The sequence below is a fragment of the Coenobita brevimanus genome, chromosome 109 (genome assembly GCF_032717465.1).
Source record: "Coenobita brevimanus isolate Jiangsu-jjx chromosome 109, ASM3271746v2, whole genome shotgun sequence".
Lineage (NCBI taxonomy): Eukaryota > Metazoa > Arthropoda > Malacostraca > Decapoda > Coenobitidae > Coenobita > Coenobita brevimanus.
The window spans coordinates 23634069-23658992 of record NC_137062.1 but is presented as its reverse complement, the minus strand read 5'-3'; the positions used below and the strand labels follow the sequence as shown (position 1 = coordinate 23658992).

General features: G+C 43.0%; 1 pseudogene; it reads right to left on the bottom strand.

The window, feature by feature from the left end:
* Positions 1-2263: 2263 nt before the first annotated feature.
* On the bottom strand, positions 2264-3282 carry LOC145417098 (uncharacterized; annotated as a pseudogene).
* Positions 3283-24924: the final 21642 nt, after the last annotated feature.

Sequence of the window (24924 nt, the reverse complement as noted above, 5' to 3'; positions counted from 1 at the left end):
CGAAGGTGGAGTGAGCCCATTCCAGGACAGAGCGGAGAGTTGAGACAGGTACTAAGTCGGCAGTGACACATCCACTTATAGCATCGACCAGGATACGAACCAAGGTAGAGACTTGAGACAGGAGAGAGTCAATGGCCAGTTGGAGATTATCCATGTTGAGTTTGAGGGAGAAGAACTGAGAGATAACGTTGAGATCTGAAAGGTGTCGTTGTAAGATAGCGGTGAAGTTGTTTAGAGTGGACGTGACTTCATTTAGGTGGGTCGTAAGCTTCTGTAACATAGTGTGTTGGATTTTGATGACGCGGCGTTGGAATTCTAGGGCTGAAGCTAAATGAGCGAGATCAGATTTGAAGCCAGAAATGTCACGGGCTGTAGCAACGCCAAACAAGCCACTCAGAATCTCACCGCCGAAGTCGAAGAATGTAACTTGCAATTGGTGATAGAAACTCCGTGTACAAACAGCTAGATAAGGAGTTTATTACGAGCTCACAACAAAATAGTCTGCCCTTCTTGAATGTCTGCCCTGAACTGACGCAGTAGAGCCGTCTTCCCAGGCTTGGGGCCCTGGGAAAGCGTGCTAGGTCAGCAAGTTTAGTGGGAGCATGTATGCATTGAGGGGGGGGCATATATACATCGGAGGTAGACATATTGTAGGGGGGGTATATATATATATATATATATATATATATATATATATATATATATATATATATATATATATATATATATATATATATATATATATATATATATCCATCTTGTGCAGTGTTTGTGATAAATGGGTGCTCAAGAGATGTAGTGGTATTAGAGGAAGGCTGCAAGATAATGCTGATTCTACGTGTGTGGCGTGTCGGGGAGAGCAGGTGGAGAAAGGATTGAACTTGCTGGTGCGTCTCTTGAGTGTGTGAAAGAGTTTTGTTATTTGGGAGACACGTTATGTGCTGGAGGTGGGGCTGGAGCTACCTCTCTGGCTAGGGTGAGAAGTGGTTGGAAGAAGTTCAGGGAGCTGTTGCCTCTCCTGACATTGAGAGGAGTCTCCCTACGCGCTAAGGGGTCTTTGTATGCAGCATGTGTCAGGAGTGTGATGCTGTACGGAAATGAGACCTGGGCAGTAAAGGAAGAGGATATTCGCAGGCTCAAACGTACAGACATGACAATGATTAGGTGGATGTGCAGTGCGTCCCTGCGTGCAAGGCCTAAGGGGGGCTGGGTTTACGATGGAAGAGTTGAGAGGTAGGATGGGACTGGAGTGTATTGGCGTTGTGACGAGAAGAGGTAGACTGAGATGGTTTGGGCATGTGGAGAGGATGGGGGATGATAATTGGGTGCAGAAGGTGAGAAGTGTTAATATTGGGGGAGGGGGGAGGTTGCGAAGGGTAGACCGATAAAGACGTGGGATGAAGTCATTAACTGTGACCTCAGGGTTAAGGGACTGAACAGGGAGGCTGCCATGGATCGTGCAGCATGGAAAGCCGCCATTAGGTGACCAAGGCCGACGCATGCAAGCATGTTGGAGCCTTCAAAAAGGGAACGAAATGATATATATATATATATATATATATATATATATATATATATGTGTGTGTGTGTGTGTGTGTGTGTGTGTGTGTGTGTATTACGGTTATTTTGCGAAATCGGTCATTATGCAGATTTTCCAGCCAGTTTGCAAAGAAAAAAAAACCCTGGAAAGTTTTCGAAATTACCTTAAATGTCTGGGTACCTTGCGAAAGCACATGAAAAACCACTATTTTGCAAAATCTTCAATAACTTATTCGACCAGTTTGGAAAATCTCCAAACAGCAACTAACCAGTTGATAATGCTGGTTAGTGTGTGTGTGTGTGTGTGTGTGTGTGTGTGTGTGTGTGTGTGTGTGTGTGTGTGTGTGTGTGTGTGTGTAAGAAACGTGAAGGGTAAACAAGTAATCAGTTGACAATATATGTGGTTAGTGTGTGTGTGTGTGTGTGTGTGTGTGTGTGTGTGTGTGTGTGTGTGTGTTAAAAAATACATTTAACCTTCAAAAGCATGTTTATTCAATCTTCAGGATATTTCTTAAAAGTAAATATTATACATCCTTAATCTTTTGTGTGTGTGTGTGTGTGTGTGTGTGTGTGTGTGTGTGTGTGTGTGTGTGTGTGTGTGTGTGTGTGTGTGTGTGTGTGTGTGTGTGTGTGTGTGTGTGTGTGTGTGTGTGTGTGTGTGTGTGTGAGTTCCTGTACTCTGTTAATAACACAAATTAAATTACAAAGCTACGGTGAGATCAAATCATTCTAGCAAAAGCACTATCAGACTTGTTAGAGCAACAGCACTGCACCTGCATCTTCTGTTTCATAATACTTTGTTTTTGAAACACTTGCAGCATCTGCTCAGACATGACTTACTGCAGCATCACTTAGTGAATCCCTGACCATGTCCCATGGAGTCTGCAATGGCTATTTCCCACAGACTTACTTCCTGCCCCTTTGGTACATTTTCTAGTGATTGGAATTTCATCATACATGGGGTGAATTGATTACGGGTGTACACTTGCTTGAGCAGTCCGTGCTTTGTCCCAGTCTTGTAAGAGCGAATATCCAATGTCTAAACAACATTTGTCTTTGCATTTGCAAACTCAACTCATCTGCAGTGAGAGGAATTGGAACCATTATAGTGTCCCCTGGGTGGGCTGCTCTAAATTTCTTCAAGGATTTATCTATCATTTTTTTAGCTTGCTTCTGCTGTTTTATGTTGGACTTTAATTGTTCATTTTGAATGCTCCGAGATCGAACACAGAAGCAACAAAGCATAGTCTCATCAGCATCTTCATTCACAACAGAACACAGAGCATAAGAGTGACATGGGTTCCCACAGACCTTGCACTCAGTAGAACCAAAGTAGCTTTTACCATAGGACATGCAATTAATGGCAGCAGCTGCTTCTGCTCGCCTTTCAGCACCTCTCTCCTCCTTCTCCATATCTGGATCCTCTTCACTAGCAACAACACCTAGTGCTTCTTCAAGCTACTCCTCCGTCTTCATGCCGTCCACTGGTACGGAAGATGCGGCAACCTCAAGACGAGCCTTCTGTCCATACATGGCCTCATGGGGTGTTCTGTCAATTCTGGAGTGAAAGCGTGTGTTTTTCTGTCACTGGACGAAGCGCAGTCCCCGTGACCATTGTGTAATGTTATTTTCCTTCAGCCAGCATGCAAAAATTGCTTCAACATCTCTGTTGGCTCGTTCAGCCGAGCCTTGCGATTGAGAATGCCTTGGTTTGCCATGAACTAGCTTACACTCTGGCCACATAACCAGAATTTCCTTGATAAATTGAAAAATGAAACTATGAACATAAAACCAGCAGCACTTGCTATTCATCATTCATTATGGTTTCGCAAAAAGTGTTTTCCGGATTCAGAATCTGTAATACCTATTCGGATCAGTCCCAAAAGTTTATCGATTGTTCCCTGGGACATGGGCTATCTACCCACCAAATTTGGTCCAAATCTCTCTTTTAGTTTTTGAGTAATCCTGCTAACAAACAAACTAATAAAAAACAGGGGTGAAAACATACTCTCCTTTTTGAAGAGAACAGTACCTCCTCCAGCTTCGTTGGCGGAGGTATTTACTCGATATTTCACCATAAGGATTTCTGGAAATCAAATAAAGTTGTATACCTTATCTGAAAATTCTCTACCATTGTCAGACTCCAGGACATGGGGGACTTTTGTCAGAGAAAATGCCAACGAGGTGGAAAGCTTCCTCCTTAGCAGTCTTTGTCAGTAGAGCCCGAAGGCACACCATCTTGGTCAAGTGATCCAGATAGTTGAGAATGAAACGGTGTTTGCCATCTGGCTGACTCTGCATGTCAGTCAAGTTGACCAACAAACAGACAGAACATCAAATTAAGCAATAATAATCCATTTATATGATACCATCCCACCCACTAGGTTCACAGGGTTAATAATAATAACAGTAATTATAATAATAACTTGAGGGGCACTCAGTGATCGCATCTCTCTGACAAAGGCAACGTAATTTCCAAACGACTCTTCATAATGGATTAGGCTTTCTCATAATTGATTAGGGATTCGCAAAAAGTATTCCGGATCCAGAATCTGTAATACTATGCTGATCAGTCCCAAAAGTTAATCGATTGTTCCCTGGGACGTGGTCTATCTTCCCACCAAATTTGGTCCAAATCTCTCTTTTAGATTTTGAGTAATCCTGCTAACAGACAAACAAACGAGCAAACAAACAAACAGGGGTGAAAACATTCGCTCCTTGTAGGAGAGAATAATAATAATAATAATAATAGCTTAGCTATGAATATAATGTACGCTACCCAGTACCCAATGCTTGCTTTCTAACCTGAGCTTGTGAATTTATACTGCTGGAGACAAATGGCTTAACAATCACAGACTTGCGGGCACCGCATATTATTTTTTCAGCTGACACTCCTCGCAGAACTGAAGTACAGCGTTATTTGCATTCTTAAGAAGTTGACATTTTTCACTTATAGCCTCAAACACCGCAGTTCTACCTCCATGCCCACCTGAACGATGAACTGCATGGATCACATCGAACACATCTTCAATACCATGAGTCTAGGCAGAGTTCACTTCGTCAGCAGCTTTTGCACGGTAGTAACTTCAACTATGATCTCAAGGATTTCGTATATTCGAAACAGACTATAGATCTTTTCAGTATTCTTCATGTTAGGTCGTTTAAGTTCATTCAAACATTAAGAATTTGTTCGTATTCATCTCTTGGCAACAAACTTGAAGAATTTCCTATTTTGTTGTCCTCAGCCTCTAGGCTACCAGTTTTGTATATAAAACACTCTTATTGTCCATTGTACAGATTTAGAGTATAATATTACACACACACACAAAGTAAAGAGAGTAGCACGAGTATACCCTCTCTCGCCTGACCTTCCGTAGTTCCCGGCTGAGGCTCACCAGTCACCTCCGATTACCACCATACACACACCCATGAACTCACATAGTTACCGCCTCCCCTTCACATTTTCTCCCGAAATACTCGGGCAGCTGGGAGCGCCCATGAATTCACACTCTCTCCCCCGCAATGCAGAACCTCTGCTTATCAAAATTCATTTATCCCCAGAACTACTACTCTCTGGAATTCACTTCCTGGGAGTTGCTTCCCACAAACATTTTAACCACTTCGATTCAAATCCAATTGTTATAAATATTTTATGAATGGAGAATGCCTTTAGGCACATGGACTTATTTTTTTTCCCTTGTTTTTCCTTCCTCCATTCATTATCTATATATATATATATATATATATATATATATATATATATATATATATATATATATATATATATATATATATATATATATATATATATACTCAGAAAATAGGAAGTTATTCTGGAAAGAGGTGTGGAAATGTAGAAGTGAAAGTGGAAAGAAATGTGATAGTGTAAAGGATGCAGGTGGTACGTTACTAACCCATGGAGATGAGGTAAGGACCAGATGGAAAGAATATTTTGAAAGCCTGATGAATGGGAATAAAGAGAACAGAGCGGCTGTAAACATGATTGGTTTTGGGGGTGTGCAGAGAAGGAATGCAGTGCCAGGAGACGTGACAGTCACACAGGTGAAGAGCTCTGTGAAACGGGAGAAAAATGGGAAAGCAGCTGGGGTTGATGAGGTGTATGCAGAGATACTTAAGTGTAATGGAGAGAGTAAAGTGCTTGTTGCAGATATGTAAGAAGGCATGGATGAGTGAAACTGTCCCTGCAGAGTGGAAAAAGGCTGTGATTGTACCCCTGTACAAAAATAAAGGTGAGCGAAGTGAATGCAAGAATTATCGTGATATAAGCTTATTGAGTGTGGTAGGGAAGGTATAATGGAAGAATAATTATAGAGAAAATAAGAGAGATATCAGAAGTCCTGGTGAGTGATGAGCAGGGTGGCTTTAGGAGTGGCAGAGGATGTGTGGATCAAGTATTTGCAGTGAGACAGATAGCAGAGAAGGCTTGTGATAAGGTGTTTATGGCATTCATGGATCTGGAAAAAGCATACGACATAGTAGACAGAGAGGGATTGTGTAAAGTTTTGCGCATGTTTGGTGTAGATGGTTAGTTGCTAGGTGCTGTCAAGATTTTTTATGATGGTAGCGAAGCATGTGTAAGGGTTAATGGGCATCTAAGTGAATGGTTCACAATCGGTGTGGGCGTGGGACAAGGTCGTGTGATGTCCCCATGGTTGTTCAATATATATATGGATGGGGTGATGAGAGAAGTGAAAACACGAGTAACGGAGAGAGGGATGGCGTTGGTAATGAATGGTGATGGGTGGAATATCTCAAATTTGTTGTATGCTGATGATGCAGTACTGCTTGCAAGTACTGGACAGGAACTTGGTAGGCTGGTGCAGTTTTGCTGATGCCTGTGAGCGTGGTGCCTTGAGAGTAAATGTAGAGAAAAGTGATGGTTATTGAGAGAGAAGGTGACTCCCAGTGTAATGTCACAGTGAATGGAGAGAGACTGGAATTGGGGAGAGAGTTCAAATACTTGGGTACAGTGATAGAAAAGAGAGGAAAATGTGCAAAAGAAGTTGAAAGTAGAGTGACACAAGGAAGAAAAGTAGCTGGCGTAATGAAGGCCTTGATAAGAAACAGAGGCTTGAGTGTTGCAGCTGCACGAGGCTTACATGAAGGAGTGTTAGTGCCAACTCTAACATATGGGTGTGAGACTTGTGTGGTATGAAAACGAAAAGTCAAAAGTAAGAGCAGTGGAGATGGGACTGTTAAGGAATGTGTGTGGAGTACAGAGGGTGGATAGGATACGAAATAATGTGATTCGTGAAAGATGTGGAGTGAGGAAGTCGGTGGACACCAGAATCGAAGAGAGTGTCCTGAGATGATATGGTCATGTGGAAAAAATGGATAACAATAGTGGTGAAAAATGTTTATCTGAGCAAATTTAAAGGAGGGAGGAGGCGAGGTAGTCCAAGGAGAAGGTGGAGAGATATGGTGGATGAGTGTTTGAGGAAGAGAGGTTTGGAAGTCGGTGAGGCTAGGGAACTGACAAGAGTTCGAGCTGGCTGGCTGAATGCTGTGAGGAGAAATGCATGATTAGGGATTTTGGCACCCCTTGTGAGCATGGCAGCATCCGGATTGACTCAACCGGATACGTTTGTGTGAAGCTGCAGAATGTGGTGAATGTTTTTTGGCATATCCGGTAGAGCCAGGATTCTGGGGGCTTGAATGATGAGTGAATAGAAGTGTGGCCTATTTGGATTGGGCAAGTTTGTGCTGTCTGGACACTGCTACTCTTCACCCTGCCCTTGGGTGGGAAAGGAGGTCCGGATGATGATGATGATGATGATGATGATGATTATCATCATCTTCCATTACAATTCCACTGCTGAACAAAGGCCTCTCCCAACCTTCTCCACGAATTCCTTGACTGAGCCAATCTTTGACACGTCTTTCCTGCAAAAATCACTGTCTCATCTCTCCACCTCCTGTCTGGCCTTTTTGTGCTATGCTTACAATCTCTTTGGTGTCCAGTCACTCAGCCTCTTGTTTCGTTGGTCATCTCTTAATCTTGCTACATGGCCTGCCCACCTCCAATTCTGTTCTTTTTTAACTTCTATAACGTCTGACTTTAGTCTGCTCTCTTGCCCAATTTGATCTTTTCCAGTCTGCTAAAGATATTCATTACTCTCTGAGAACGGATTAGTTTATTTTCCATCGATTTTGTCTATTTTTATTTATTTTTGTCAGCACCCCCTGGGGGTAGGGGGTTTTCAAGAATACTCCCCCAGTATCCCTGCTTGTGGTACAAGGCGACTAAAAGGGTTGGCGAAGGGTTAGTGCCCCTCCCCGGAAAACAGCTAACTAAAATGACGAACAAGAAGCCTCAGACAAGGACTGACCAAAAGATGACCAACGACCGGACAAAGGACATGGTTCGGATCCGAACATGGAATGTAAGCGGTGCGAATCATGATGTGAAAGAGAGACAGATTGTCCAGGTGCTTGATGGTGCAAAAGTGGATGTATGTGGAGTAACTAACACTAAATGGAGAGGAGTGAGTGTGAGAGAATGGGAGTATGAATGGGGTATATGTACAGGAGTAGGTGAGCATGAGAGGGCAAAAGAAGGGGTGTGTATTGTTGTGAGTAAAAGATGGAAGAAGAACATAAGAGAGTATGGATCAGTTGGGTCAAGGATTGTGTGGGTAAGATTGAAAGTTGGAATAGATATGTGGGCGATTGTGTGTGTGTGTGCGCCAACGCAAGATCGTGCAAGCAGAGTGAGAGAAGAGTTCTGGACAAATGTGGCAGTGTGCATGGAAAAGTTTGAAAGGATTGAGAGAGTGTTTTTGAACGGTGATATGAATGGTAAAGTAGGGAATGTGAAGGTGGATGGAATAGTTGGTGAGTGGGGTGTGCCTGCTGAGATAGATGAGAATGGTAGTACGTTAGTGGACATTTGTGCTGGCAGGGGGTTGGTGATAGCCAATACCCTCTTCAGGCACAAAATGATCCACAGGTATACATGGCAAGTGATGAGAAGGGTGGATGGTGAACTGACAGAAAGGAAGGCAGTGATTGATTATGTGTGTGGATGAATGGATGCGAAGATGTGTAATGGATGCAAGAGCTTATAGAGGTTGGGGGAGTGGACTTTCTGACAACTACTTGGTGGTAGCCAGAATCAAGATCCAAGTAAGATGGAGAAATAGAAGAAGGGAAGGACGGGAGGAAGGAGTAGTTGCAAGGAGAGTGGGAAGGTTACAAGTGGATGAGAAAAAGACAGAATATAAGAGAGAAGTGGAGGAACATTTGGGTAAATATGAACTGGAGCAGATGGGGGACGTGGAAGGTGTGAGCAGGATATTCACAGAAGAAATATGTGCAGCATGTGATGTGGTGTGTGGGGTGAAGAGAAGATGGAGGGAGGTGCAAGGAACAGCGTGGTGGATTGAAGAGATGAGACAGGCTGTGGCACAAAAGAAGAAAGCATACAATGAATGGATGAGAAAAAAGGGTGTGGAAGAAATTGAGAGTCGGAAGAAAGAGTTATACGTAGAAAGGAAGAGAGAGGTGAAAAGATTAGTGAGAGAGAGTAAAAAGAAAGTGGATGAGGAATTTGAAAGGAATGTGAGTGTAAAGTGGAGGGACTGTAAGAAAATGATGAGGTTGGAGGTGAAGAGAGTAAGACAGGGTGGCAGTGAAGTTAGCAGGGGAGTGAAAGATAAAAACGGTAGATTACTAGTGGAGATGGAAGAAAAAGTGAGCAGATGGAGAGAACACTTTAAGGAATTGTTGAACATAAAGGATGGCAGTAATGCGGGTATAAGTGGCTGGGGAATGGCTGGGAGAAGGAGGGAGGTGAGAAAACAGGAAGAAATCAGTAGGATAGAAGTTGTGGAAGCAATGAAGAAAGTCAAATTGAGGAAAGCCTCAGGAATTGATGGAATGTGTGGTGAAATGCTGAAGCATGGGGGAGAGATAGTAGTAGAATGGATGTGGAAGATGTGCAGATTGGCCTAGGAGGAAGGTAGAGTCCCGGAGGATTGGAAGTCAGGTATATTTATTCCCTTGTACAAATGAAAAGGTGAAAAAGAAGTGTGTGGTAATCATAGGGGCATTTGTCTTCTTAGTGTAATAGGAAAAGTGTATGGTAGGATACTTATTGACAGAGTTAGGGAAAGAACAGAGGAATTAGTTGGAGAAGAACAAGGAGGTTTTAGGAAGGGAAGAGGTTGTGTAGATCAGATATTCATACTTAGGTCTGTAGCGGAAAAGTTTCTATAGAAGGGAACGTTGTATGCGGCTTTCATGGATTTGGAGAAAGCATATGACAGGGTGGATAGACAAGGAATGTGGACAATATTAAGAATATATGGAGTAAATGGGAAGCTATTTAATGCCGTGGGGGCTAAGGCTGCATTGCGTGTGGATAGTGAACTGAATGAATTCATCTGTCTGAAGGTTGGATTGAAACAGGAATGTGTCATGTGTCCATGGCTGTTCAATCTATATATGGGTAGGGTTATAAAAGAGATACAAGGTGGGGCAGTAGATGCTGGAGCTGACCTAATGAAAGAGGGCAGCTTTTGGAAACTTCTTGTACTATTGTTTGCAGATGATACTGTATTGTTAAGTGAAGACGAAAGGGAACTGCATGGCTCGGTGAATGAGTTTGAGAGTGTGTAAGAAATGGAATCTAAAGGTAGGAGTAAAGTTTAGGCTTTTGAGAGAAATGATGTCACTGGATGTACAGTGAGGCTGGATGAGGAGAAACTGGAAAATGAGAGTGCATTTAAGTACTTGAGTAGTGTGATGATCAAGGATGGAAATTTGGAGGATGAAGCGTTTGAAAGGGTAAAACAAAGAAGAAACGTTGCTGATTCTTTGAACGTAGTGATAAGAAATAGGTGAGCATGGAAGTGAAAAAGTCTCTGTATTGTGATACCTACTCTAACGTATGGAAAAGAAGCTTGGACACTTTTGGAGGACACAAGTCAGGGGTGAGAGCAGTGGAAATGAGTTATTTGAATGGAGCATGTGGAGTTACATGGAGAAGCAGACTGGCAAATAAGGAAGTGAAGAAGCGTTGAAGTGTGAATGTGGATGTGATAAAAAGCGTTAGAAGAAATACCCTGAGGAAGTTTTGGCTATGTGGTGAGGGTGGAAAGCGAAAGACTAACGAGAAGAGTGTATGTGAGTGAGGTGGAGGGGGTTAGAGGGAGGGGGAGGCCAAGGATGAGATGTAGGGATGGAGTGGAGAGGTATATGAGAGAAGGTGTGATATGGGGGAAGGGCAGTGAAATGGCGGGAGACCGGACGATATGGCGGCGATTTGTCTGCGGCTACCCTTTACGGGATTAAGGTGTCTGGCAACAGATAGACGTCGCACGTTACATTACCACAAACCACATCATAAACTGCCACACGACACACTACCACATCCACAAACATGGTTCTACAAACAGGCGGCTGTATTTCGTCCTCTAATTGTCAAGGGATTGCAAATATTTTGTTAACCGCCTATGTCAGGACGTAGTTTTTATATAAGACGGTTGGCTGGGAACATATCAGAATATGCGAGTCAGAGGTGAAGGCGCTGACTTGTCTTCAACGACCCTAATCCATGCCGGCCTATCCATTCCTGGACTTGGTGGTAGACTCTTGCACTGTGGTAGTGGGCAGCTGCTGAAGTAGGTGGGAGAGTATGCACCTGTACAGGCGAGGTGCTTGTAGACACCCTCTCACAGAGCAGTCGGTGACGAAGTTTGTCCAACCCTTCCATCGGCTGGCCACCATATAAACATATGAGGGCTTCCTCACCTGCCAAAACTATCTCCTCCTTATGTGTCATTCCAGAGAACACATGGGCCTGCTTCCTGAAGTGATGGTCATTCTTTAGGTTTCGAAGAGGAACTCCTTTGCCGATACCAAACGGACGAGAGGTGGTGTCACAGCCAGCAATTGCATGTGTGAATGGCAGCAGGGAGCACATCTCATTCCCCAAGGATCTCTGAAGCCAACGAATGTCCCAGATCCTGATCTTATTGGTATGTTTCTTGTCTGACTGCAGGTACAGTGGGTGAGATTTGGGATTAGCATGGTAGCACAGAAGTATTAACAGATCAGTGTCCTCTCCGATTACTGTTGTGGGTCTTTCAGCTGCATTTTCCACTGCTGTTTTGGCAATAAGAACATCGGCATCACCCTCTGCCTGCAGAACATAACAGCCAGCTGCTTTTAGCTTCTGAGATAGCATGTTAACAAACCTTTGTTTGTTGGTTTTGTGGGCCAGAAAGTGTTCCTTCTTGGTGGCAAGAGGTGTGCTGCTACTGAAGTTCACCTTGGCACCCACAGCATCACCAGATCGGCGGTGTGTCATGTCCTTTGTAGATGGTCTTGTCCCCTAGCCGTCAAACACAAAGGTGGGTTGGTGATACTTTTTGATGTATTCGACATACATGCTGCAGATAGAGTCAAATGTTGTGCCTCTTGGTCATGGTAGTCGATGCAGTAGTGATCCACCATCCAGCACATAACGCATCTCTTCACAATCTGATAATGGACCAGGCATGTCAGGCCCTTTCCCTACAGACCAGATAGCATCAGCCAGTGCAGGCTTGTTTGCCTCTCGAGGAAGTTCAGATGGTTCAAACAGAGCTGGTGGCATGTTGCAAAGCTCATACTTGAAGATGTCACCTAGATTCTCGGCAGCGTCATGTGCAATTGCAACAGTCAGCAGTCGCTGGAAAAGTAGTTATGGATTCACATGTATGGACTCTCCATCAACCTTTATGCATGACTTGCTGTCCATTGTGACCACCCTGCTTGTCTTCTTGAAAGTGTAATTACTGACATATTTTCCTGTCATCGACTGCAGAATCTTGCATCCCACCTCTTTTGCCTTGTCTGCATTTACAGCTCTGTCAGCGGTCACCCCTGTGGCAATATTTTGCAGTGAGGGGTCTCGCTCGAAGGGCTTTCTTTGCTGCAGGTAGTTGAGGAGACTTCTCATCTCTTTGTCATCTCTTGTCTGTCTGGCTGGAGAAGCATCTTTGTGCTGGTCGCTGGTCACATATTCTGTCTCTGCAAGTTTCTGCATGGCACCAGTAACACTGGAGCAAGCTGGCATCGATAAAAGCTATTGAGTGCATCGTGACTCAGCCATTCCAGGCCCTCGTGTCAGTCCTCCAGTTGTTTTCATGGTTTTCATTAGAGTTTGTTCTATTACTAGATCAGTTGATAGTCCAGCCCAGTAGCGATTGCTCCTGCGAACAACGTGGTGCCCTGACATGAAAAATGTGAAGACTTTTGGATGGGTCAGCAAGCCGAAGCATCTGTTGTAAGTAGATGTATGCCGACTTGGCATACAGATTGTGCCCTGCAGCAGCAAGGTATGGCAGAATTTCTTGAACTGACTTTAGATGAAGCATCCAGTTACCTCCTCTCTCTGCTTTGATGAACAAGCGCAGTATGTCAACCATCTCCATGTATTGCAGCCAGAGGTTGGCGGTACGATTTGCTGTCATTTGTACTTTCTGTGCTTCCAATTTCTGTTGGATTCTGTTCAGACACCCTGATGAACACACTTCTGGAACAGATACTTCATCAGCAACCAGTCTGTCATACAACTGGGGAGCTGCAGCCAAGTCTTTATCCAAGACATCCAGTGCAGAGGAACAGGGTGCTTCTTCGTCATGCTCCATTTCCACATCATCAGAACCAGATGTGCTGGCATGAGACAGTGGAATCTCTTCAGCCAGCATTCCTTGATCAATTACATCTGGTGCCTGTTCTGAATTAGAGGCATTATCAACTCCTGGCAGCTGTGTGTTGAAGACCTTTGCTCCTACCAAGGCATTCAGGACCGAATCCACAAGGAGGTGACCCCTGACTGCTCTAGCTACAGCTTTTTCACTTAATATGGAAGAAACTGTGTTAGGAGCATACACCACCTCAAGCAACTCTTTAATGCCAGATCCGGACATTATGTGGCCAATGGACTCCAAGAAACTCATTTCTGTGTAGAACCCACCAAGACGTAAGACCAAGCAATGCAGATCACTGTCAGGTGGTTCACTTGCAACAGTGGTCTGGGCTTTCCACCACAGAGGCTGGTCAAATGTAACAACTGGTATCACATCATGACGCTTGGCGTCTGCACACACAAATGTTAATGTTGAATAGTTACAGCTCATGTCACTGGAGTTCATGTCTATCATCGGCAGGAATGTGATGGACGATTGTCCTGGATGTTCTCCTTGGTGGACACCCTGCATCATGCCTGACCGTCCTGGCCGTGGTGACCTCAGAGGCCAAGATACCTTCCAGAGGTAGCCTATCTTCTCAGCGTGGTCTACAGTGTCAACTGGATCCAGATTCTCCTAAAGGATGAGCAAAGTGGCATTGTCATCTGCCCTGTAGAAGCGGAAATTGATCTTTGCTTTAATAGCCAAGTCTTTGGAACTTACAGCCTGCTTGGGAACTGGTTTCTGGTGTTTGATGCCAGGTGTAACAGCAGCAATGATTCCCATGCCATGGAAAGTGTTGAACCCATCCAGTGTTCTAATGTTTTTTTTTTTATGCGAAGAAGAAGGAACCAAAGGCCATGAGCCCGCACAACAGTTCCCTCCAAGAGAAAAAAAACAAAATACAATAGAGAGCCAAATTCAAGATCCGATCATTTCAAGATGCCTGGACACACTGCGTTTGAAAGACTGGAGATCGTAGGCAGCAGGAAATACAGACAGAGGGAGACAGTTCCAGAGTTGACCTGTTGCATAAATGAAAGACTGGGAGTAACGGTTAACTCTTGCATTAGAGAGTTGGACAGAAAAGGGATGAGAGTTTGCTGCTAGATGGGTGCTACGTGCCCGTCGTAGAGGAGGAGGAATGCATGCAGACAGTTCAGAGGAGCAGTGACCATTAAAGTAGCGATAGAAAAGAGACAAAGATGCAACAGTGCGGCGAAGAGACAGAGGTTGAAGGGAGTCAGTAAGAGGAGGAGAGTTAATGAAACGGAAAGCCTTTGACTCCACCCTATTGAGAAGAGCTGTATGTGGGGAACCTCCCCACACATGAGAGTTGTACTCCATGCAGGGGCGTATAAAACCCCTGTATAGAGTCAACAATTGTGCAGGGGTAAGGAAAGAGCAGAGTCGGCCTAGCACACCTAATCTCTTGGAAGCAGATTTTACAAGAGATGTAATATGATCTTTCCAAGATAAGTCCCAAGTAAATGAAACCCAAGCATGTTCAAGGATGATGCAGGATTAAGCTGAACATTATCAATCATCAGCGAGTATACCTGTGGAAGATTTTGTCGGGTTGATAGGTGTACTGAGTCTTAGATGCATTAAAAACAAGATTATTTTTACCCCAGTCAGAGATACGAGTCAAGTCAGACATTAGGTGTGCCATAGCCTCATCCCTTGTTTGTTGAAGTAACTGCTGAGATGGGCGTTGCTGGAACCGAATGGAAAGGTGAAGGGTGGAGTCATCAGCGCATGAATGGATAGGGTTAGATGTACAGCTTAGAAGGTCATTGATGAATAAAAGGAAGAGAGTTGGTGATAGGACAGAGCCCTGAGGAACACCACTGTTGATAGATCTAGGAGAAGAACGATAGCCGTCTACAACAGCGGCTATAGAACGACCAGAAAGGAAGCTAGTGATGAAGGTGCAGATAGAAGGATAGAAATGGTAAGAGGGTAGTTTGGAAATTAAAGATTTATGCCAGACTCGATCGAAAGCCTTTGAGATGTCAAGTGCAATGGCAAAGCTTTTGCCAAAGTCCCGAAAGGAGGATGACCAGGAGTCTCAAAGGTATGTGAGAAGATCGCCAGTGGAGCGTCCCTGACGGAACCCGTACTGACGATCAGAAAGAAGGTTGTGATAAGAAAGATGCTTTTAAATTTTTCTATTGAGAATTGACTCAAAAACTTTTGAAATACAGGATGTTAAAGCAATTGGACGAGAGTTGGAGGGTTGGGAGTGGTCACCCTTCTTTGGGACTGGCTGAATGAGAGCAAACTTCCAGCAAGAAGGAAAGGTACAAGTTGACAGACAAAGGCGAAAGAGTTTGCCTAGGCAGGGTGTAAGCACAGAACCACAGTTCTTGAGAACAACAGGAGGGACCCCATCAGGCCCATATGCCTTGTTAGTATTGAGGCCAGTGATGGCAGAAATTACATCAGCTGAAGAAATTTTAACATCAGCCATGAGGAAGTCAGAGGGGGGAAGTGATGGAGGAACAGCACCAGAATCGTCTAAGGTGGAATTGGAGGAGAAAGTCTGTGCGAAGAGATCTGCTTATCAGTAGAAGAAATAGCTACAGAACCATCAGAGTAGAAAAGAGGAGGGAAGGATGATGAGGTAAAGTTGTTAGAAAGGTTTTTGGCAATTTTTTTTTTTTTTTTTTTATAACAGAACGGAGGAAGGAAAAACAAATGGAGAAAAAAAATAATCCATACACCAGATTACTGGTGTCCTCTGTTCATAAAATATCTGTAACAGTTAGACTTGAACAGTTGTAGGTTGAAATTTGGAGGAAAACAACTCTGGGGAAGCGAGTTCCAGAGAGATGCAGTTCGGGGAATGAAAGAATTCTGATAGGCAGAAGTTCTGCAATATGGCTGAGTGACATTCCAGTCATGAGCGCTACCAGATGCCCGTGTAGCACGAGGGAAGGCATGGAGAGGTGGCACCATGGACGCAACTTCGTCTGAGCATTCGCCAAAAAAATATCTGTAAAATAATGCAAGGGAGGCAACATTCCTTCTTACTTGCAGGGGAGGTAGTTTATATGTAATGGCAGGGTTGTTAATGATTCTAACAGCTTTATTCTGAATTTTGTCTAGTTGTCTTAATGCAACCTCTCCACAACCATTCCCCAAGGATGAGCAATATTCAAGCTGAGAGCGCACATGACTCTTATAAATTTTAGCTAACTGCTTATTGGCGAAGAAGTTACGGACTCTGTACAATAATCCAAGTTTCTTTGAGGCGGTTTTAGCAAGTGATCTGACATGAGAGGTCCAGCTGAGGGCACTGTTAAGTGAGACACCAAGAATTTCAATACTTTTGGAGATGGGAATATTAGTAGCACTGAAGGTAATGTACGAATCTGGCAATATCTGTCTATTAGTAAACTGTATATATTTAGTTTTACTAGCATTAAAAGAGACAAGGTTGTTTTGTCCCCATTCACTGATTGTAGATAGATCTTGATTTATGGAGATGGCTGTAGCCTACTGAGTTGAGAGGTAGAGATATTAGACTTTGTAAATGGATGTCTGAGTGTGAATGAACTATGTAGTGTTGAGTCATCTGCATATGAGTGAATGGGATTGTGAGTGACAGATAAGAGTGGGATTGTGAGTGACAGATAAGAGATCATTAATATGAACCAGAAATAGGGTTGGCGCCAGATCTGATCCCTGTGGCACACCGGCGTTAATTGAGTGGAAATTCGAATATACATCATCTACTTTTACTCTTATTTTCCTGTCACTAAGATAAGAAGAAATCAAAGGAACAAAAGACGTTAGTCCATAGCAAGGGAGTTTGGACAGCAGGGAACGTTGCCATACTCTGTCGAAATCTTTAGAGATATCAAGAGCTACTGCATGAGTTTCTCCAAATAGATCAATTGATTGTATGAGTTAAGAGATTGAGTATGTCAATGGTGGATCTTTCGTGGCGAAAACCGTATTGTCTATCATTAATTAAGTTGTTGGATTCAAGATGTTTAACAATATGCTTATTAATTAAAGTTTCAAATACCTTACCAAGAGAAGATGTGATAGCTATTGGTCTGTAATTGGAGGGGTCAGACGAACTTCCTTTCTTCGGAACTGGGTGGATATTGGCTTCTTTCCATGAATTTGGGAATAAAGAAGTACGTATGCATAGTCTGAATAATTTAGCTAGGACAGAGGCAAGTTCAGGGGAACACTTTTTCAAAACAATTGGCGGAATTCCATCTGGACCTGGAGCTTTGTTGGTAGGTAAATTGTCTAGGATGGATTTTACAAATCTTGTCTGTATTTTAAGTGGGGCAATTTCGGGAGAATCAAGTTCCAGTACTGAGACATTCTGGCTGGTATCATCTATGGTAGAGTTTCTTACAAAGGTTCTAGCAAAGATATCTGCTTTCCCACGTGGGTCATTTGTAATATTGCCATCTGAAGATTTTAGTGAGGGAATGGAAGATGACTTGTTAAAGTTATTATTGAAAGAATTAAGAGTTGACCAGAATATTCTATTGTCATTAGGGTTGTTAAGTAGTTTTGATGCTTGCTTTTGAAGAAAGTTTGATTTAGATAGATTTAATACAGCTTTTGCATGATTTTTAGCAATTTTAAATTGGGAGAGTGATTCAGGTGTTTTTGATTTTAAGTAAGAGTTATATGCTAATGACTTTTGGGCTGTTGCTCTGGCACAATTGCCATCAAACCATTTTGGAGAGTTTGATCTTTTAGTGAATTGTTGACTTGGTATGAATAAATCCATACCAGCTAGTATTAAGTCACAAATGTGGGACTGGGTAGAATTGGGATCACTAGAGAAGAAAGACTGCCATGGAACATATCAGCAAGATAATTTCTAAATCCATCCCAGTCTGCCCTGTCAAAGTGTCATCGCGTCACCCTGACAGGTTTGGAATGGGGAGGTGTAGGAGGGCTAACTAATGAGGCTTTGATGAGATTGTGGTCAGAGGATCCAAGTGGTGACAGTACCTCTATCCTGTATTGATCTGGATTATTTGTCAAGAATAAATCCAAGAGATGGGCTTTATGGTCAGGATTATCAGGTATTCTGGTTGGTTGCTTTACCTACTGGGTGAGATTAAACGATTCCACAAACAGCTCGTATTCTAGACCAACGTCGTCAGTCTGGGCAGAATGCAATAACCATTCAACATTGTGTATGTTAAAATCACCCAAAATGCTAATTTCATTGCCAAGGGCAAGGTCAAGGTTACTCAACTGAGTGGATATGGAATCAAATACATTGGGTTCCGAAGAAGCATTGGGGGAACGATAAACTACACAGATATATTTGGCAATGTTTTGGCAATTTAATTTATATAATGATTAATGAAAACTGGATGAAGTGAAGTTTAAAATAGTATCAACTGCATATTGGGATTTGATATAACAACAGGTGCCGCCCTTGTTTCGAAAGTTTGTAAGGAGATGGTAACCGGGAAAACAAAATGGAGATATAACGGTAGAGGGTGAGATTTGTGGTTCTGTGAGGAAAAGGGCCAAAGGGGATATGGACTGAAGGAGAAAATGAACTGAGTTTAAATTTGTGGTAAGGCCGCGGATGTTGGTAAAGAATAAGGCCGCACCGTCACCTCTTCGCCGACGAGCATTCCCGGAAATAGCAACAGTCGCTGCCGGCACAGTCGCTTGATAGCGACCGGGAGGACCCTGTGCCACCAGCCCTACCCTGCCGGTGGTGGCAATCCGAGATACCACCTCATTTGATTGTGAGATTGCAGCGGCCATTACTAAAGATGTGAATAGAAGGTGTGATATGTTATGCGCATGTAGTGTGGTGTAGACAGTTGAAGGTAGAGGTATCATGAGAGCATGCTGGCCTACTCTCTGTGTAAATGAATGCACTGAAAATGTTCAGAAAAGGGAGATGGTCAGGATCAAGTCCTGAGGGCTGGTGAAACGGGAGCTCCAGCTCTCCCTGTCACCAGCTTGCCATCAACCTCGGGAGTACTGCCCTGTTCGACTGGTGCTACAGGAGCGGGAAGAATTCGAGTTGGAGAGTTGAGAGCATTTAGTATGGATGAAATTATTTTTAGCAGAGCGAAGAACAGACTTAGCACGATTCCGGGTAGAAACGTATAAAAGATGTGATTCAGGGGTGGGTTGGCTACGGTACCTTTTGTAGGCCCTCTCCTTGTTGCGGACAGCATTAGAACAAGCATGATTAAACCAAGGCTTTCTTGCATTAGTCAAAGGATATGAGAAAGGAATGTATGCTTCCATACCCGAGAGAATAACCTCCGTAATGTGCAAGGCACACCCAGATGGCTCCCGGCCATGGAAGCAATAATCATTCCAGGGAAAATCAAAGAAGTACTGCCTTAGGGCCTCCCAATCCGCAGCTCCAAAATGCCAAAGACTACGTTTCCCTGGAGGTTCCACAGGCCGTACCGGAGTGATAGGACAGGTTAAGGTGATAAGGTTGTGATCGGAGGAGCCCAATGGAGAGAAAAGATTAACAGTGTAAGCAGAAGGATTAGTTGTGAGGAAGAGGTCAAGTATGTTGGAGCTCTCTCCTAGGCGGTCTGGGATATGGTCTAGGTCATTAAGGATAGAAAAGATGTAGGCTTGTTCACCAGGTGGATCAGTGAAAGGAGAGAAGAGCCAAAGGTGGTGGTGAACATTGAAATCTCCTAGAATGGAGATTTCAGAGAAAGGAGAAATGGATAGAATGTGTTCCATCGTAGAAGTAAGATATTCGAAGAATTTTTGATAGTCAGTAGAATTAGGGGATAAGTAAACAGCACAAATATATTTAGTCAGAGAATGACAGGAAAGCCGAAGCCAGAGTGTAGAGAAATCAGAAGAATCGAGTTCAGGAACACGAGAGCAAGATAAGTCGTTGCGTATGTATACACAACAGCCACCTTTGGCTTTGAAATGAATATAGAGAAAGTAGGAGGATACAGAAAAGGGTTTGCTGTCAGTTGCCTCAGACAGCTGAGTCTCAGTTAGAAAAAGAAGGTGAGGTTTAGAGGAGGAGATGTGGTGCTCAACAGAGCGAAAGTTAGAGGAAAGGCCGCGAATGTTGCAGAAATGAAGAAGAGAGTCAGACAGTGGTTCCATGCACCTCGAGTTGTCAACAGGAGAGGGGCGGATCAACATTGTCAGCCATATACTGAACAAAGTGTCCTGGAGTGATGCCTTGGATGTCTGTACCTTGTGAGGCTGCAGCTGACATCTCAAACTTCTTAACCTCTGTGCAAGATGTACAAAAGCCATGCCTTTTAAGGGAATCAATGAGGAACTTTGATCCAAAGTGATGATGCTTCTGAACTGCAAGGCCAATCTGCAGGGGAGCAAGAGAGACTCTTGGTCTGGCAGCCTGCATTATTGCTTGGCCAAGAGAAGCAATCTTGATGCCAGCATTTTCAATGAAAATCTGCCTGAAAAGTAGTTTCAAAGACATGGGAACGAATGAGATGTTGTGCTCCAAGTCTGAGATGTCCTCAGGTCTGGGATACTCGTCTGAGCTAGTTGGCACAGACTTGATGTCATTTCTGATGAGGTGTGCTGCAGTCTGTATGAATCTCATCTTCTCTGCCTCAGGATCAGTTTCTTTGGGGGCCTGAAGGAACTTGTTCAAAATGTCTGCTGCAACGTTCCTGAATGTTGCCACGTTAGGTATTCCATTGATGTTAGTGATGTTGAGATCACTGCCGAAGTTGTCTTTGAGTTTCTTTTTCATGTATTTCACACTGTATGGTTCTTCACAGTACTCGTTCATCTTCAGAACAAGGTCACCAATAGTCACCTGTTGTAGTAAACATGCATTTTTTTGTAACACAATAAATAGGTATTGTAACCTAAGAGATTCAGAGACAACAAATAAATATAATAAAAATTTAACATTTATGCAAACTTAATAAGACAACAGAAAAAAAGAGAGCCAAAAACCTGATACCTGCTCATCATCATTCTCCTGTAGAGAAGCAGCTACCTCCAGGAATGCATATTCTTTTGAGCTGTCTTTTGGTCGACCTCTTACAAGCTCAGGCTTGGCGTCATTGATAGGCTGGTACTGCAGAGGAACCTGTTTCCCAGTCCTGAAGTTGCTGCTGCAGACTTGATGGTAAACAGCGTCTGCTGCATGCAGATCTTGAGCAAATTCAATCCTACTTTGTACCGTTTGAGCCCACTCATCACCACGCTCCTTATACACGGTTTCGACAGTGGCCTTAAAGTCAAGACTTTTAACTGGAAACACTAATGTGTCATCATATGCTCTTTTCATTCTTGGACATAGCACAGGCTGAGAGCAAAACAAGCAGTGTTCTTGGAAGTTGAATGCAGGTTTTTGTGAACGCAGCTGGCAACTTAGGGTAGATGATGTACTAGTTCCTGCCTTTTCCTTTACACAGCGGTTTATCAAGTGTGGATTGCAGTATTCCTTACGACAGTGTATATGGACTAATTGTCCAGGTGAAGTTTTGATGTCATCTCCTGGCTGTTCACTTGCTTTATTGACACCATGACTTCCCTTTTCTCGAAGGGTCACAGTTGGCTGACCATTTGCCAAAGATTCCTGGCACAAGGCGCACAGGTCCACGATTTGTTCCATGGTCCATTTACAGCAAATCCAAGACACCATTCAAAGCATCTTCCTGTTAAAAAAAAAAAAAAAAAAAAAAAAAAAAAAAAAAGAGAAAAAACATCTTCCAAAATCAAATGCAGAAAAGGTCAAGTAGCGGATTTTCAGCCACGGTTTTAAAACTGTTCCCCCAGCTAGACTTTCCTAGACTTTTTTTTCTAGAATTCCTGGATGTATGTAGATGCCATCCCTGCAAAAAGAAATTCAGTTGCAATTTGTTCCAGGTCCAGCCGTTTTGGGCCGTAAAATGACTGGACTATATCCCTTGGAGTAGGCTTCTATTCAATTCAGTGGCCTTGATTATTGGTCCTTTGACCTTTATATTTGATCGGAACCTATATATGGAAAACAAATGCCTTACTACAAAAAATAATTTATCTAGATCAAGACTTTCTGTATTTATAAACCATATAGAGAGACAGAAAGGCAATTAAAGAACTTTTTCTACCCGTGCTGAATGGCAACAGTATCTTTGCTAGGTATATCCTTAAGAATGTTTTGGAGGCCGTGTTTTTTTTGTGTGTGTTTTTTTTTTAAGTGACCGACTCTGGGCATAGGCTTCACAGCCTGCTTTCGAGGTCCAGTAGTCCTCCTACGTACTGCACACCTCTACATGTCACCACTTCGGCGCTAACACCCACCTTCCATATTGAATATATGCTAGGGCTGTCTCATACAGGACTGGTGCATTGGTATTAGCGGGGGTATTTTTACGACAAGTCGGCGGGTCTTCTGGTAGATCAGTAAAGTCTAATATTTATGAAATTCAAATCGTTAAACTGTTCCCTGCCCCAGCAGGATTTGAACCCGGGTCCTTTAGGACTGCAGACCAACTCTCTACCGATTCCCTGAAGGCCAACTCATTCTTAAGGCCGAGCATCATCTGTCACTGGAGAGGCAATCCACCCCTATCCAGTGCCTCACGAATGGGTATAGTTGTCAACGGCTTTTAGAGGCTTGGGTGAGAACTGCATATTACAGCTTTACTGTAGTGGTTGTGTTTGTTTGCAAGACAGCCTGTGAAGAGTATATGTCAGTGAAGAACCTCGACATGGAGCGACCTTGAGATAACACGTGAACGGACATACCACAGCACCCAGGTGGGATTAAGCCTTAATCAGAAGACTAGCTCACTCGCACGCTGCTAACCTAATAGCTGGAGGCCTCTTGAACAGAGTTCAAAGAATATGCCAGTGTTCGGCACAGCTAAAGACATTGAGTAAATATGGGAAATTGTTTCTAGTTCCTTCATCCGATTGGGTTTGCAAAGAACTGAACAAAATCTGCTGATGCTGACCCCCAAAATTTAAAAATAGTCCTCGGTGGAGTTGACTGAGAACGTGCTTAATTTCACAACTACGATTTTTGCTAATGGTAAACAATTTTACGCGCATTACAAACCCTGTAGCAGGAAAAATTGCATTTAACCTCTCATTTTCGGCAAGCCACGTCTAAGCTGATTAAATAGGAATAAAAAGATAATTATGTAATCGGAATTAAGAGTTTAAATTCCGCAGGAGGCCAGAATTACTTAATGAAAGTAAATATTAAATGTGTTCTCAGTACATACATATCCGAGAGGATGTAAAAGCCAATATCCGCATTCGTATCCGCATTCACGAAATGTGAATGTTTGACATCTGCAACTGGAGCCGCATCCTCAGATCTCTAATATCTGACATGCAATACATCATTATATCAAGAAATTACTCATTACTATAATCGTAAATGATATTCCTAAGATATATGGTTATTGCAGCACCTCTTACGAAGAGATATTATGAATAATTCAATTACATATGCATAACCAAATTTATGGTTGATATCGGTACCAAATCATGCTGCTTCACATACAGAAAGTTTTTTTTTTTTTTTATTATCAGTTAGCCACAGTTTGGTTATGAATGATGCCAGATGGCAACTCTACCTACGGTCCACTGGCGTCTGGCGTGCACCAGACTCACACTTGTCAGATTTGTGTCTAACACAAACAAGATAAAGAGTGGCAAGTAGCGAGTAATGTTTGGAATACCTCCGAAACGTAGTGTCACAACTGGTTCACTAAATTTAATAAAAAATAACGCAGTACAGCTATTTGCTACTTAAAAAAAAAAAAAAAAAAGGTAGGAGACGATTGCCAGCTCTAAGTGGGCCGTTGCAGTTCAGCCTGTACACACATAGGAGGATCCTAATCTGGTTAGAGTCTAAAAATACCATCTCTTGTCTCTCTATGGACACAAACTAAACCACCCAGACTACAGAAATAACTCAATACTTGCATAAACACAATAAACATCAAGAAATGTGAACAAAATTCGCAATATTTTGTTTAAAGGAAATATCCCATAATATGTATTGATTTCGTTTGTAATACAGATATCTAGTTACTTCAAACCATTTCAGCACCATAGAAATTTTGGAGGGAGGTTGAAAATATGGATATTTCTTAGTGCAATTTTTCTTTCTGCTCCTCTGTTTGGTTTTCACCAGCGTGTACACAGTCATTTTGCAAAATTTTGGTGCTTCATTGCAAAGCAGAGATTGAGTTTAGGAAGCTAAATATTGCATTGCCCAGTGTGCCAGATGTTTCTCTTCAATTTGGTAGAAAAATAAATTATAATCGAAATCCGTAAAACTGGTGCCGGGGCAGGCTGCTGGGTCCTAACAATATCAAGACCCACAGCCACGGAGGGGCCAAGCAGGCGTTGCAAGGCAACTACTCGTTGCCTTGCAACCAAAACCTGGCAGACAAAACTAGGTCATAGGCTGGTTATTGTGTCCTGGTTTGGTTGGAATTGGTTATTTCTGAATACGGAAAGCCTGGCACTATAAAACAAGACTGCTAGGGATGCTGAGGCCAATCTTCGTATGGTTGCCAAGCGAAAACTACAGGAGAGAGGGGAAAATTGGGTGGCACACTTCTGATGGGTAATGACCTCAAGATTACACATGAAGAAGACAGAGCTTTCTGTGCCTATTAGTAATGCTTCTGCAGCTCAAATCGTGAACAGTACGAAAAAGCAAAACTACGTTACGTATCTCCACTACTTGTAG